Consider the following 11,572-nt stretch of genomic DNA (forward strand, 5'->3'; position numbering starts at 1 on the left):
GCTTTGAATTCCCTATACCTACTGTCAAGATGAAATATGGTATACTTGTTAGTGGGGATATGCACATCCCCGTTGAGGTAACCTAGTGATTATTCGAAAATTCTCCGGTGTTATGTGATTCAAAAAAAGTTTGTCAAGGAGACTTGATCAACCTCATTGACGGATTTCTTTTGATGACCATCACATGGATGAATCTAGAATCCACAACCTTCCATTCCCAACTCTTACTTTATGTTATTTAGTATAAAAATAATAAACATAGCATTATTTCCCTGTTTTCTCCATTATCCGTTCAATAAAAAAATGACCTGAAAATAAAAGTTCTCCAAATGCCCTGAAATTCAAGTATGATTTTTGTGGAATATTTAAGAATTTCTAAGATAGATAACTAGTCAGGGGATGCACCAGTTGGCCACGAGCCCAGGAGGTGCGCCCACCCCCCTCAGCGCGCCTGGCAGGCTCGTGGGTCCCACGTCCCCCCTCCACTTATTCCAGTACCCATCTCCTTCGTCTACCTCCAGAAAAAAATCATTCCACAGCTCAAACCCGTGTTCTTGCTCATTTTGCTGCATTTTTCGATCTGCTTTTGCAAAGCCCCATTCACCAAACTATTTTGGGGAATTGTTCCTTGAAAAAGGAAGATGTCCAGGAAGAATTATCATGGTGGTTCCTCAAGCAAAAGGGGTCCCCATCTCGCGATTCGGGAGCCCGATCCTTATCAGCCGAGGAACGCACCCGTGCAACCATGTGAATGGCCCTCCGATGAATTCATGATTGATGCAGGTTTCAAGGAAGAGTTTGATACATTTGTTCGCAATGCCGGGCTCGAAGAATTCATCTCCAATAAATGTGAACAGTATACTATACTCACTGCCACTTTTGTTCGTAGATTCAAATTTTCAGTTGGCCGTGACACATCCATACTGTTTGATCTTTATGAAAAATCGTATACTATGGATTTAGAGGATTTCAATAGAATATGCAAGATACCTGATTGGGGTAGTCCTAAAGACCCTCCTAAGTCTTTGGTTAGAGATTTTATTTCTAGTATAACTGTTGGAGAAACTAGAGATATTACGCATGCTACCATGGGGAGCATTCATTTTCCTCCCTTACATTATTTTGCCCTCTTCATAGGTAGATGCATTAATGACAATCATGACCATAGTCACCTCTGCGCACGTGACCTTAGTATTCTTAAGAGCGCATTAACGGGTGATAGATGTTTCAACATGGGAGCTATAATTGCTAGGAGGCTAAATAATAATACTAATGAAGGGGATTTCTTTGGTGGGATCTATGCAACTTGCATAGCAAATTATCTTGGAATACCCATCCGCACAGGAGATCCCCCGCTCCATATAGCTTTCCTTGATCGCGCCGCTATGATACATTATTAGTTCCTTGAGAGGGATAATGAATCCCTCCTATACCGGTTAATATTTAACTAACAGCGTGTTTTCCATATTACCCTTCCTGCTCCTACCTTTTTTGACTTTCAGGGAAAACAAAAATATTACATAACTAGAGGAGAGGCAGAGGAGTATGAGAGGGAGGTGAAGGCTGCTCGCCTCGGTGAGGCAGCTATTCAGGTGGTAGCTGCCGCGTCCTAGTACAACCCCCATTATGATTTTGGATATCGCCTGGACCAGCCGTGGAACTAGACCAACTTAGGCCAAAAGCCTAAGCTTGGGGGAGTACGTGTTTCTCACCGACTTTATATTCATGCTCACACATTCACTTTGATAGTCGGTGTTCACACTTTTCCATTGTATCATCCATGCTAGTTTATTCCTTTTTCTTGCATTCTTCTCGTGTGTTTGTTTAAAAATGAGAAAAAAATTAGTTGTAAGTTTACTTGAGCATGCTTAGTGGTAATTAAAAAGAAAACCCAAAAATATTTCCCGTTCTTCTTTTGCTTGTTGGGAGCTTTCCCGTGTAAATAGTTTTCTTTTTCTTTGGGTCAAGGTAGAAGACCATGATTAAAATGATTAGTGGCTCTCATATGAATTATTGTTTATCTATCAGAGAGCCCGTATTACTTTGTCTTCTCCTCTGAGTTTGCTTGCAGATTCTAGCTTAGTCCAATGCACGAACACTCTTATTATTATTCACATCATTCGGTAGTGCAAGTGAAAGGCAATAATGACGATATATGATGAAGTGACTGAGCCTGGAAAGGCTGGTATGAACTCGACCTATTTTGTTTTTGTAAATATGACTAGATCATCGTTCCTAATTCAGCATTATTATGAGAGAAACATGTTTGCAATGACAACTTAGAGATCATAGTTTCTGATGCCATGCTTACTTAGCTAGGAGCTTATAATGGTTTGTCTTGGATGCCAACATGAATTTCAAAATGATTATGATGTAGTATGATAGGATGGTATGTTCCTTTGAATGATTCAAGTGGCTTGACTTGGCACATGTTCACTCATGTAGTTGAAACAAAATCAACATAGCCTCTACGATATTCATGTTTATGGTGATTTATATCCTACTCAAGCTTGCACTCAACATTGGTTAATTTCAATGCATATTGATGACTGTTGTCGCTCTCTAGTTGGTCGCTTCCCAGTCTTTTGCTAGGCTTCACTTGTACTAAGCGGGAATACTGGTTGTAAATCCACTTCCATAAACCCAAAGTTGTTCCATACGAGTCCACCATACCTACCTATATGCGGTATCTACCTGCCGTTCCAAGTAAATTTGCATGTGCCACTCTCTAAATCTTCAAATAATAATCTGTTTTGTATGCCCGAACTGCTCATGTGGTGACAAGGGGCGGTCAGTATCTTCCATGCTAGGCGTGTTATCCTCGACACGTGTTTATTCACTATCACTCACGAGAAAGGGGCCGGTAATCGAAATGCCCAGTTCCATGCTCAAATCAAATCAAAAATATAATTGCAAACAAAACTCCCCTGGATTATTGTTGGTACGGACGGCACCCGAGGATTCGGCTAGTCGTGGAGTGTGATTGATCGGTGGTGGGAACCGCCTATAATATGTGTAGCATGGAAGATGGTGAAAACTCTTGGTCATCGCGTTGATAATGAAAGCATGCCACCCAAAATTATTTATCTGTATTTTAAAAGCTTGAGCTCTGGAACCTCTGCAAATCAATGCTTCCCTCTGCGAAGGGCCTATCTATTTACATTACTGTTGAGCCATCCTCTTCTTATAAAAGGCACCAATTAGAGAGCACCTCCGTCATTTTTATGCTTTGCTATTAATTGATATTGAGTATGACTATGGCTGGATCTTCTTTGCCATGAATTACAATGTTCAGTCAGCCCTTGGTCTTTGAAGGTGCTTTGCATTTATGTTTTGCGGTCTCAGAAAGGGCTAGCGAGATACCATCTGTTCATATTGTACCAGGATTGTTTTGAGTGAAGTGTTGACGTTTGAAACTTATTATTATTGCTCGCTAGTTGATTATGCCATTCATATGAGTACACCATGAGACCTAAATGTTATTGCTTTTGTGGTTAGCTTATGATCTTGCTGAAAGTCTAAATATGAGTTTGACATAATTACAACAACAAGATCAAACAAAGTTCGTAAATGTTTTTCTTTTGTCTCTTTCAGTTTGTCAACTGAAATGTTTGTGGACAAGCAAGGCTTTAAGCTTGGGGGAGTTGATACGTCTCCATCGTATCTACTTTTCCAAACTCTTTTGCCCTTGTTTTGGACTCGAATTTGCATGATTTGAATGGAACTAACCTGGACTAACGCTGTTTTCAGCAGAATTGCCATGGTGTTGTTTTTGTGCAGAAATAAAAGTTCTCGGAATGACCTGGAAACTTACGAGGATTTTTTGTGGAATATATAGAAAATACTGGCGCAAGAATTACCCGAAGACACGGAGCCAAGGGCCCACGAGCCCAGGAGGTGCGCCCCCCTAGGGCGCGCCTGATAGGCTTGTGGGGCCCACATGGCTCCGCAGCCTCCAACTCCAACTCTATATAGTCTCTCTCGCCTAGAAAAAATCCGGAGAGAAGAGTTCATCGTGTTTCACGATACAGAGCCGCCGCCACCACCTGTTCTTCCTCGGGAGGGCAGACCTGGAGTCCGTTCTGGGCTCCGGAGGGGTGAAATCGATGCCGTCGTCATCATCAACCATCCTCCATCGCCAATTCCATGATGCTCTCCATCGTTCATGAGTAATCTCATTGTAGGCTTGCTGGACGGTGATGGGTTGGATGAGATCTATCATGTAATCGAGTTAGTTTTGATGGGTTTGATCCCTAGTATCCACTATGTTCTAAGATTGATGTTGCTACTACTTTGCTATGCTTAATGCTTGTCACTAGGGCCCGAGTGCCATGATTTCAGATTTGAACCTATTATGTTTTCATCAATATATGTGTGTTCTTGATGCTATCTTGCAAGTTTTAGTCACCTACTATGTGTTATGACCCGACAACCCCGGAGTGACAATAGCCGGAACCACTCCCGGAGATGACCATAGTATGAGGAGTTCATGTATTCACTATGTGCTAATGCTTTGTTCCGGTTCTCTATTAAAAGGAGACCTTAATATCCCTTAGTTTCCATTAGGACCCCGCTGCCACAGGAGGGATGGAAAAAAGATGTCCTGCAAGTTCTTTTCCATAAGCACGCATAACTAAATACGGAATATATGCCTACATTACATTGACGAACTGGAGCTAGTTGCATATCACCCTATGTTATAACTGTTACATGATGAATGCCATCCGACATAATTATCTATCACCAATCCAATGCCTATGAGCTTTTCCTATACTGGTCCTTGCTAAGTTACTTTACCGCTAGTGTTGTCACAATTGCTATACAAATTACTACTGCTACTGTTACCGCCGCTACCGTTACTATCATACTACTTTGCTACTAAAACTTTGCTGCAGATACTAAGTCTTTCAGGTGTGGTTGAATTGACAACTCAACCGCTAATACTCGAGAGTAGTATTTGGCTCCCCTTGTGTCGAATCAATAAATTTGGGTTGAATACTCTACCCTCGAAAACTGTTGCGATCCCCTATATTTGTGGGTTATCAGTGCACATTGATACAAATGATGCCAAACTACAAAGATCTCAAGCCAACAAAAGTCATTGGTAGGTTTGTTGCTCATGAGATGTCACTCAAGGACAAAGATAAGCTGGACAACAAGTCAAGCGGTGCTTATAAAGCTTCAAGCAATGCTCCCGTTACTTCAAAGGACAATCTTGTCACTGATGAAGAGATAAGCCTCATGGTCAGAAAATTCCACAAGTTCTACAAGAGTAGAGGTGAAGAGAGAAGCTCAAGCTCAAGACATGATGAGAAGCATTCGTCCAGTTGTGACCGAAACTGCTACAACTGTGGGAAGCCTGGACACTACTCAAATTAGTGCTCGTCTCCCTACAAACAAAGAGAAGAGTCACCTAGAAGATGAATCTCAAGGGACGAGTCACCTCGCAGAGAGAGAAGGATTAGAGAAGATTGCTATGAAAAAAGACACTCACAGAGAGGGAAGGAATCGGAGAAGAAAGACAAATACACCAAGAGCAGCTCTAGAAGAAGGCATCAAGCTCATGTTGGTGAATGGGTTTCTGGCTCCGAGTCTAACAACCACTCCGAGAGAAGCTACCACTCCAACTCCCACTATTGTCAAGATGAAGGTCTTGCCGGCATTGCACTCGTTTCCTCCAACTCCTACGACTTATTTGATTCACCAAATGAGGGGTTCGGAAACTGCTTCATGGCTAAAGGCCCCAAGGTATCACGCCCGAGTATCTTGATTTTGATAGTGATGAGGATAACTTGTTAGGAGAAGATGGCTTGCTCTTTCATAAAACTAGTGATTGCACTAAAAATGAACGTGCTAATTATCATGCTAGTCAAGAGAAGTCGAATAATGATGATAAGAAAGAGATTGAACGACTAACTAAATAATTGAACACTCTTAAGTTATCTCATGAAACTACTCTAGAAAATCATGGAGGCTTGCAAGAACTCATGAGAAGCTACACTTCGAGAAGCTCAATTTGGAGCAAGAGCATGAGTTCCTAAAAGAAATCAATGATGATCTTTGAGAGAAGAGTTCTTCTTATCTAGCCAAACAACTACTCTTGTCTACTTTTGCTCCACAAGTTAAACCTAAGAACACTAGTAACGAAGGCAAGAAAGTTTCTTCAGCTAGTAACAACAACGCTAAAGCTAAATATGATGATGTTGTTGCTAGTAGCTCTCTTGATTCCACTAATGATTCTCTTAGCCAAGTTACACTTGAGCAATAAAATGATGTGTTGAAAGGGATTATAGAGAGAGGTGTCTCAAGAATCGTGCCAGAATTAAGCAATTTGAGGAAATTGTGCGGAAGAAAGGAGAACATCGGAAGAAACAAGGTGTTTGCTACTTCAACATCAACGAAGATGCTTGGGAAGAAGGTCCATAGCCCACTCCCAAGTTTGTTCCTCAAGAGGACAAGTATGATCCTACTCCTCCCAAAGGAACAAACTCAAAATATGGCCTTCTACCACAGGACCACAAGGGCAAGGGAAAGCTTCAAGAGGAGCTTGACCTATTTGAAGAGGAACCCCAAGTCAAGGTCAAGTAGATTCCCATGGACACTACTACCACTACCTCATCTAGTGCTACCATAACTCCAAGGATCTCCATCAAGTTGATGTGGATCCCCAAGAGGACGAACTAGAAAATTCTTGAGGGGGTGACTCCGCCAACGAAATTCACTCTTATTGATTTTGGCAATAACTATATGAAATCAACCTCAACCATATGCATTAGTTCAAGGAGTCACACATTCCCTCAAATGTAAGCAAGGGATAAGGTAATTAAGGTATCTTTTGACATGATCCCATATGTATTTCACTCCATGTCCATAGATATTCTTGCATATGTTCCTTATGCTTTGGGACTAACCCATGTAGGTGAGAAGAGTAAGAAACAACAAGGATTGCTCCCAACTCAAGATCATCTTCATCAACATTCAGCATCCACCACTACTTCACCTACTTGAAGTCTTTTACGAAAAAACCCAAGGTTAGTTTATCCCTCTTAGGGGGGATCTCATATCAAGGGGGAGCTTCACTCTAAATCTTGAGTATAAGCATATCCTAAGGATATGAACACATTAATGCTTTATGTAAAATTCGTAACCCCACTTGTGCTTAAACGATGAGTATGATCTATGATCAAATATTCTTACTTGGCTCCTAAGTCAATATACTCATATATAGAGAACTTTGTCATCGCCAAAGTGCTTGATAGATGCTAGAATGTTTGTGCATGTTCACCATGTTTTATCTATCATCTTATTGTGTGAGCATATTGGTCTGCATATTTTTGCTCATTCGAGGACATCCAATTGTTGTTATTTGGCTCTTGATTTATCTTTTGCCAATTGGATGGACAAGAATTCCTAGGACCCTCCTCTAGCTATCTATGCTTTCTCATATCAAGTTCTATTCATGCTTCATCACAAAACTTGAACAAGCACTTCTCAATCCCTTTGTGTTAACGAGCACTCGGAGTTCCATATCGTCAGAGTCTGCCTTCCAAAACCCCTTTGTGAATCTCGGTGAAACCAATGCCACAAAATTGGTTCACTGAATTACAAAGATGATCAAAATTTTCCATCTTGGTACCACCGAAATCACTAACTTGGTTACACCGAGTTTCCGTGTCAGCTGACAGCACATGAATTCGGTGACACTGATTTTGTCATCTCGGTGACACTCACAATGACGGGTATATAACCTGGCGGATAGTGTTTTTGAAATCACTTCCTCAAAACCCTTCGTCCCCAAACCCCTAATCTACCTCGAAGGACCCGTGGTAGTCGCCTTTGCATCGCCAAACTCCTCCGCCGCCGGGATTCACCGTCGTCGACGGAATCTACACCATCGTTGCCGCCTTAGTTGGACGGCAACTCCTCTTTTGTGCTCCCAAATTCAATCCATGTGCAAAATTTTCTTTTATCTAAAATCCACCATGTGCCAGTTCTTTTATCCACCAAAAAAATCCCGTAGAATAGAGATTGACGAAATTCTAGATCCGTTTCCCCATAGGATGCATCTCGGTGACACCAAGTTTGTGAAATCGGTTCCACCGGTTTCGTGTTTAGGGTTTTTGAGAACCATCTCGGTGAGACCGAGTATCTCTTTTCGGTGACACCGAAAAGGATGCCAAGTTTCTGTTACCCGAGTGGACAATCTCGGTGACTCCAAAATGACGAACCTGGTTCCACCAAATTGCATTTTGCAGTAAATCACACCGAGAGTTTCTGAAATCAAACTTTGAAGAATCAGCTTTGTTTTGTGATGCTCAACCCTTCTGCCCTTCTATATCTATTTCACAGGGTTGCTGTTTGCTGGTTTGCTGGTTTGGTGGTGTGTTGTTGCTTGTTTGCCATATGTCCGATTTAGAGGACAACCAGAACAACTTCAGGGAAAATAGCCCTGAGATGGACTCAGACACAAGTAACGAGAGGACATACTCTAACCCTGGTTCTTACATCTTCCATGGCTTGCCCAAGCTAGCCATCTGGCAGAGAAAGAAGCTTAACTCAGATGAAGAGGATTCAGATTTTGTGCCAGAGGAAACTTCGGCACCTCAGAAACTGAAAGAGAAAGCTCATGTCAAGAAGATTGTCAGGAAAGAGTATGCAAAGCCTGCTGATCTTAGAGCGCCTAAATCTGCAAGGCAAGGGATGACACTTTCCCTTGGCAATCGTCCTAAGAAGCTAGGTGTGAAGAGATCCACGAAGAGGGTGATCCATGTTACTGGAAGACCTAGTTCCATGTATGGGCACCCAAAAGATGCTGCTGGAGAAGAAGAGATCCCAGGTGATGCCCCTCCTCCTCCTCGTGAGAAGAATAAGCTCATGGCTGATGCCATGCTTAGGAAAACTGCTCCAAAGCCTGCTTCTAAGGATAAAAAGGTTGTATCTCCCAAGAGGACTACAAAGGATATTCGTGCAGCTGCCAAGGAGAAAGGCCATGCTTCCAGTGCCTTTGCTGCAGAGGAAGAAGAAGAGGATGCACCCATTCTCAAAAAGCTCAGACCTCACCTGCCACTTCACAATGCTACCCTTCTAGTAGCTGAACATATGAAGAAGAGGAAAGATGCATGATTGAGGCAATGGAGAGCTGCAGATGTTGGAATTATGCCCTAGAGGCAATAATAAATATACTTCTTATTATAATTCCTGTATCAAGATAATCGTTTATTATCCATGCTATAATTGTATTGAATGAAGACTCATTTACATGTGTGGATACACAGACAAAACACTGTCCCTAGCAAGCCTCTAGTTGGCTAGCCAGTTGATCAAAGATAGTCAGTGTCTTCTGATTATGAACAAGGTGTTGTTGCTTGATAACTGGATCACGTCATTAGGAGAATCACGTGATGGACTAGACCCAAACTAATAGACGTAGCATGTTGATCGTGTCATTTTGTTGCTACTGTTTTTCTGCGTGTCAAGTATTTGTTCCTATGACCATGAGATCATATAACTCACTAACACTGGAGGAATACTTTGTGTGTATCAAACGTCGCAACGTAACTGGGTGACTATAAAGATGCTCTACAGGTATCTCCGAAGGTGTTCATTGAGTTAGTATGGATCAAGACTGGGATTTGTCACTTCGTGTGACGGAGAGGTATCTTGGGGCCCACTCGGTAATACAACATCACACACAAGCCTTGCAAGCAATGTAACTTAGTGTAAGTTGCGGGATCTTGTATTACGGAACGAGTAAAGATACTTGCCGGTAAACGAGATTGAAATAGGTATGCGGATACTGACGATCGAATCTCGGGCAAGTAACATACCAAAGGACAAAGGGAATGACATACGGGATTATATGAATCCTTGGCACTGAGGTTCAAACGATAAGATCTTCGTAGAATATGTAGGATCCAATATGGGCATCCAGGTCCCGCAATTGGATATTGACCGAGGAGTCTCTCGGGTCATGTCTACATAGTTCTCGAACCCGCAGGGTGTGCACACTTAAGGTTCGACATTGTTTTTATGTGTATTTGAGTTATATGGTTGGTTACCGAATGTTATTCGGAGTCCCGGATGAGATCACGGACGTCACGAGGGTTGGCGGAATGGTCCGGAAACGAATATTGATATATAGGATGACCTCGTTTGATTACCGGAAGGTTTTCGGAGTTACCGGGAATGTACCGGGAATGACGAATGGGTTCCGGGAGTTCACCGGGGGGGCGGGGGGGCAACCGACCCCGGGGAAGCCCATAGGCCTTGGGGGTGGCACACCAACCCTTAGTGGGCTGGTGGGACAGCCCAAGAAGGCCCTATGCGCCATAGGAAGAAAATCAAAGAGAAAAGAAAAAAAAGGAAGAGGTGGGAAAGGAAAGAAGGACTCCACCCACCAAACCAAGTAGGACTCGGTTTGGGGGGGGAGACCTTCCCCCTTGGCTCGGCCGACCCGCTTGGGGCTCCTTGAGCCCCAAGGCAAGGCTCCGCCTCTCCCACCTATATATACGGAGGTTTTAGGGCTGATTTGAGACGACTTTTCCACGGCAGCCCGACCACATACCTCCACGGTTTTTCCTCTAGATCGCGTTTCTGAGGAGCTCGGGAGGAGCCCTGCTGAGACAAGATCATCACCAACCTCCGGAGCGCCGTCACGCTGCCGGAGAACTCTTCTACCTCTCCGTCTCTCTTGCTGGATCAAGAAGGCCGAGATCATCGTCGAGCTGTACGTGTGCTGAACGCGGAGGTGCCGTCCGTTCGGCACTAGATCGTGGGACTGATCGCGGGACGGTTCGCGGGGCGGATCGAGGGACGTGAGGACGTTCCACTACATCAACCGCGTTCACTAGCGCTTCTGCTGTACGGTCTACAAGGGTACGTAGATCACACATCCCCTCTCGTAGATGGACATCACCATGATAGGTCTTCGTGAACGTAGGAATTTTTTTGTTTCCCATGCGACGTTCCCCAACAACAGATCCATATGCCATAAGGAGAAGAACTGTTGTTGATCCAAGATTTCACACCAAGGAACAACAGGACTTCTATAGGACTATTCTGTATGACATGAGATATGTTGATTGGGCTTATATCAAAGCCAATGAAGATTTCTTTATCCATGTTCAAGAAAGTTTCAAGTCTATGTACATTGAGAAGTTTGTTGGGAGAGAGATGACCCCATGGAATGATGAACTAATTTGCAATTCTATTCAACCGTTCATTTCTATGGTGATGGCTCTATAGTCTGGATGACTAATGGTCACAAGTATGAATCCACTGTTAATGATTGGTCCACTATCATTGGTGCCCCTAACTAGAAAAAGGTGACGTGGATGTATACTCTAAGCCGAAGATGAATCACAACTCGATGGCCAACATGTACAAGCCAATTCTTCCCAGGTTCTTTGCAACTCACAAGTTTGGCTCAGTGTACTTCTTGCAAGCAGGGATACCTACAACCAATACCATTATGAGATACACCTTGATTCCTAAATAAGGTGATGAGAAAATGATTAGAGGCCACTCCATCAACTTGCTGCACCATTTGGACTCTCACACTAGATTCAAAGTG

Source organism: Hordeum vulgare, chromosome 4H (assembly GCF_904849725.1).
Source record: "Hordeum vulgare subsp. vulgare chromosome 4H, MorexV3_pseudomolecules_assembly, whole genome shotgun sequence".
Taxonomy (NCBI): Eukaryota; Viridiplantae; Streptophyta; class Magnoliopsida; order Poales; family Poaceae; genus Hordeum; species Hordeum vulgare.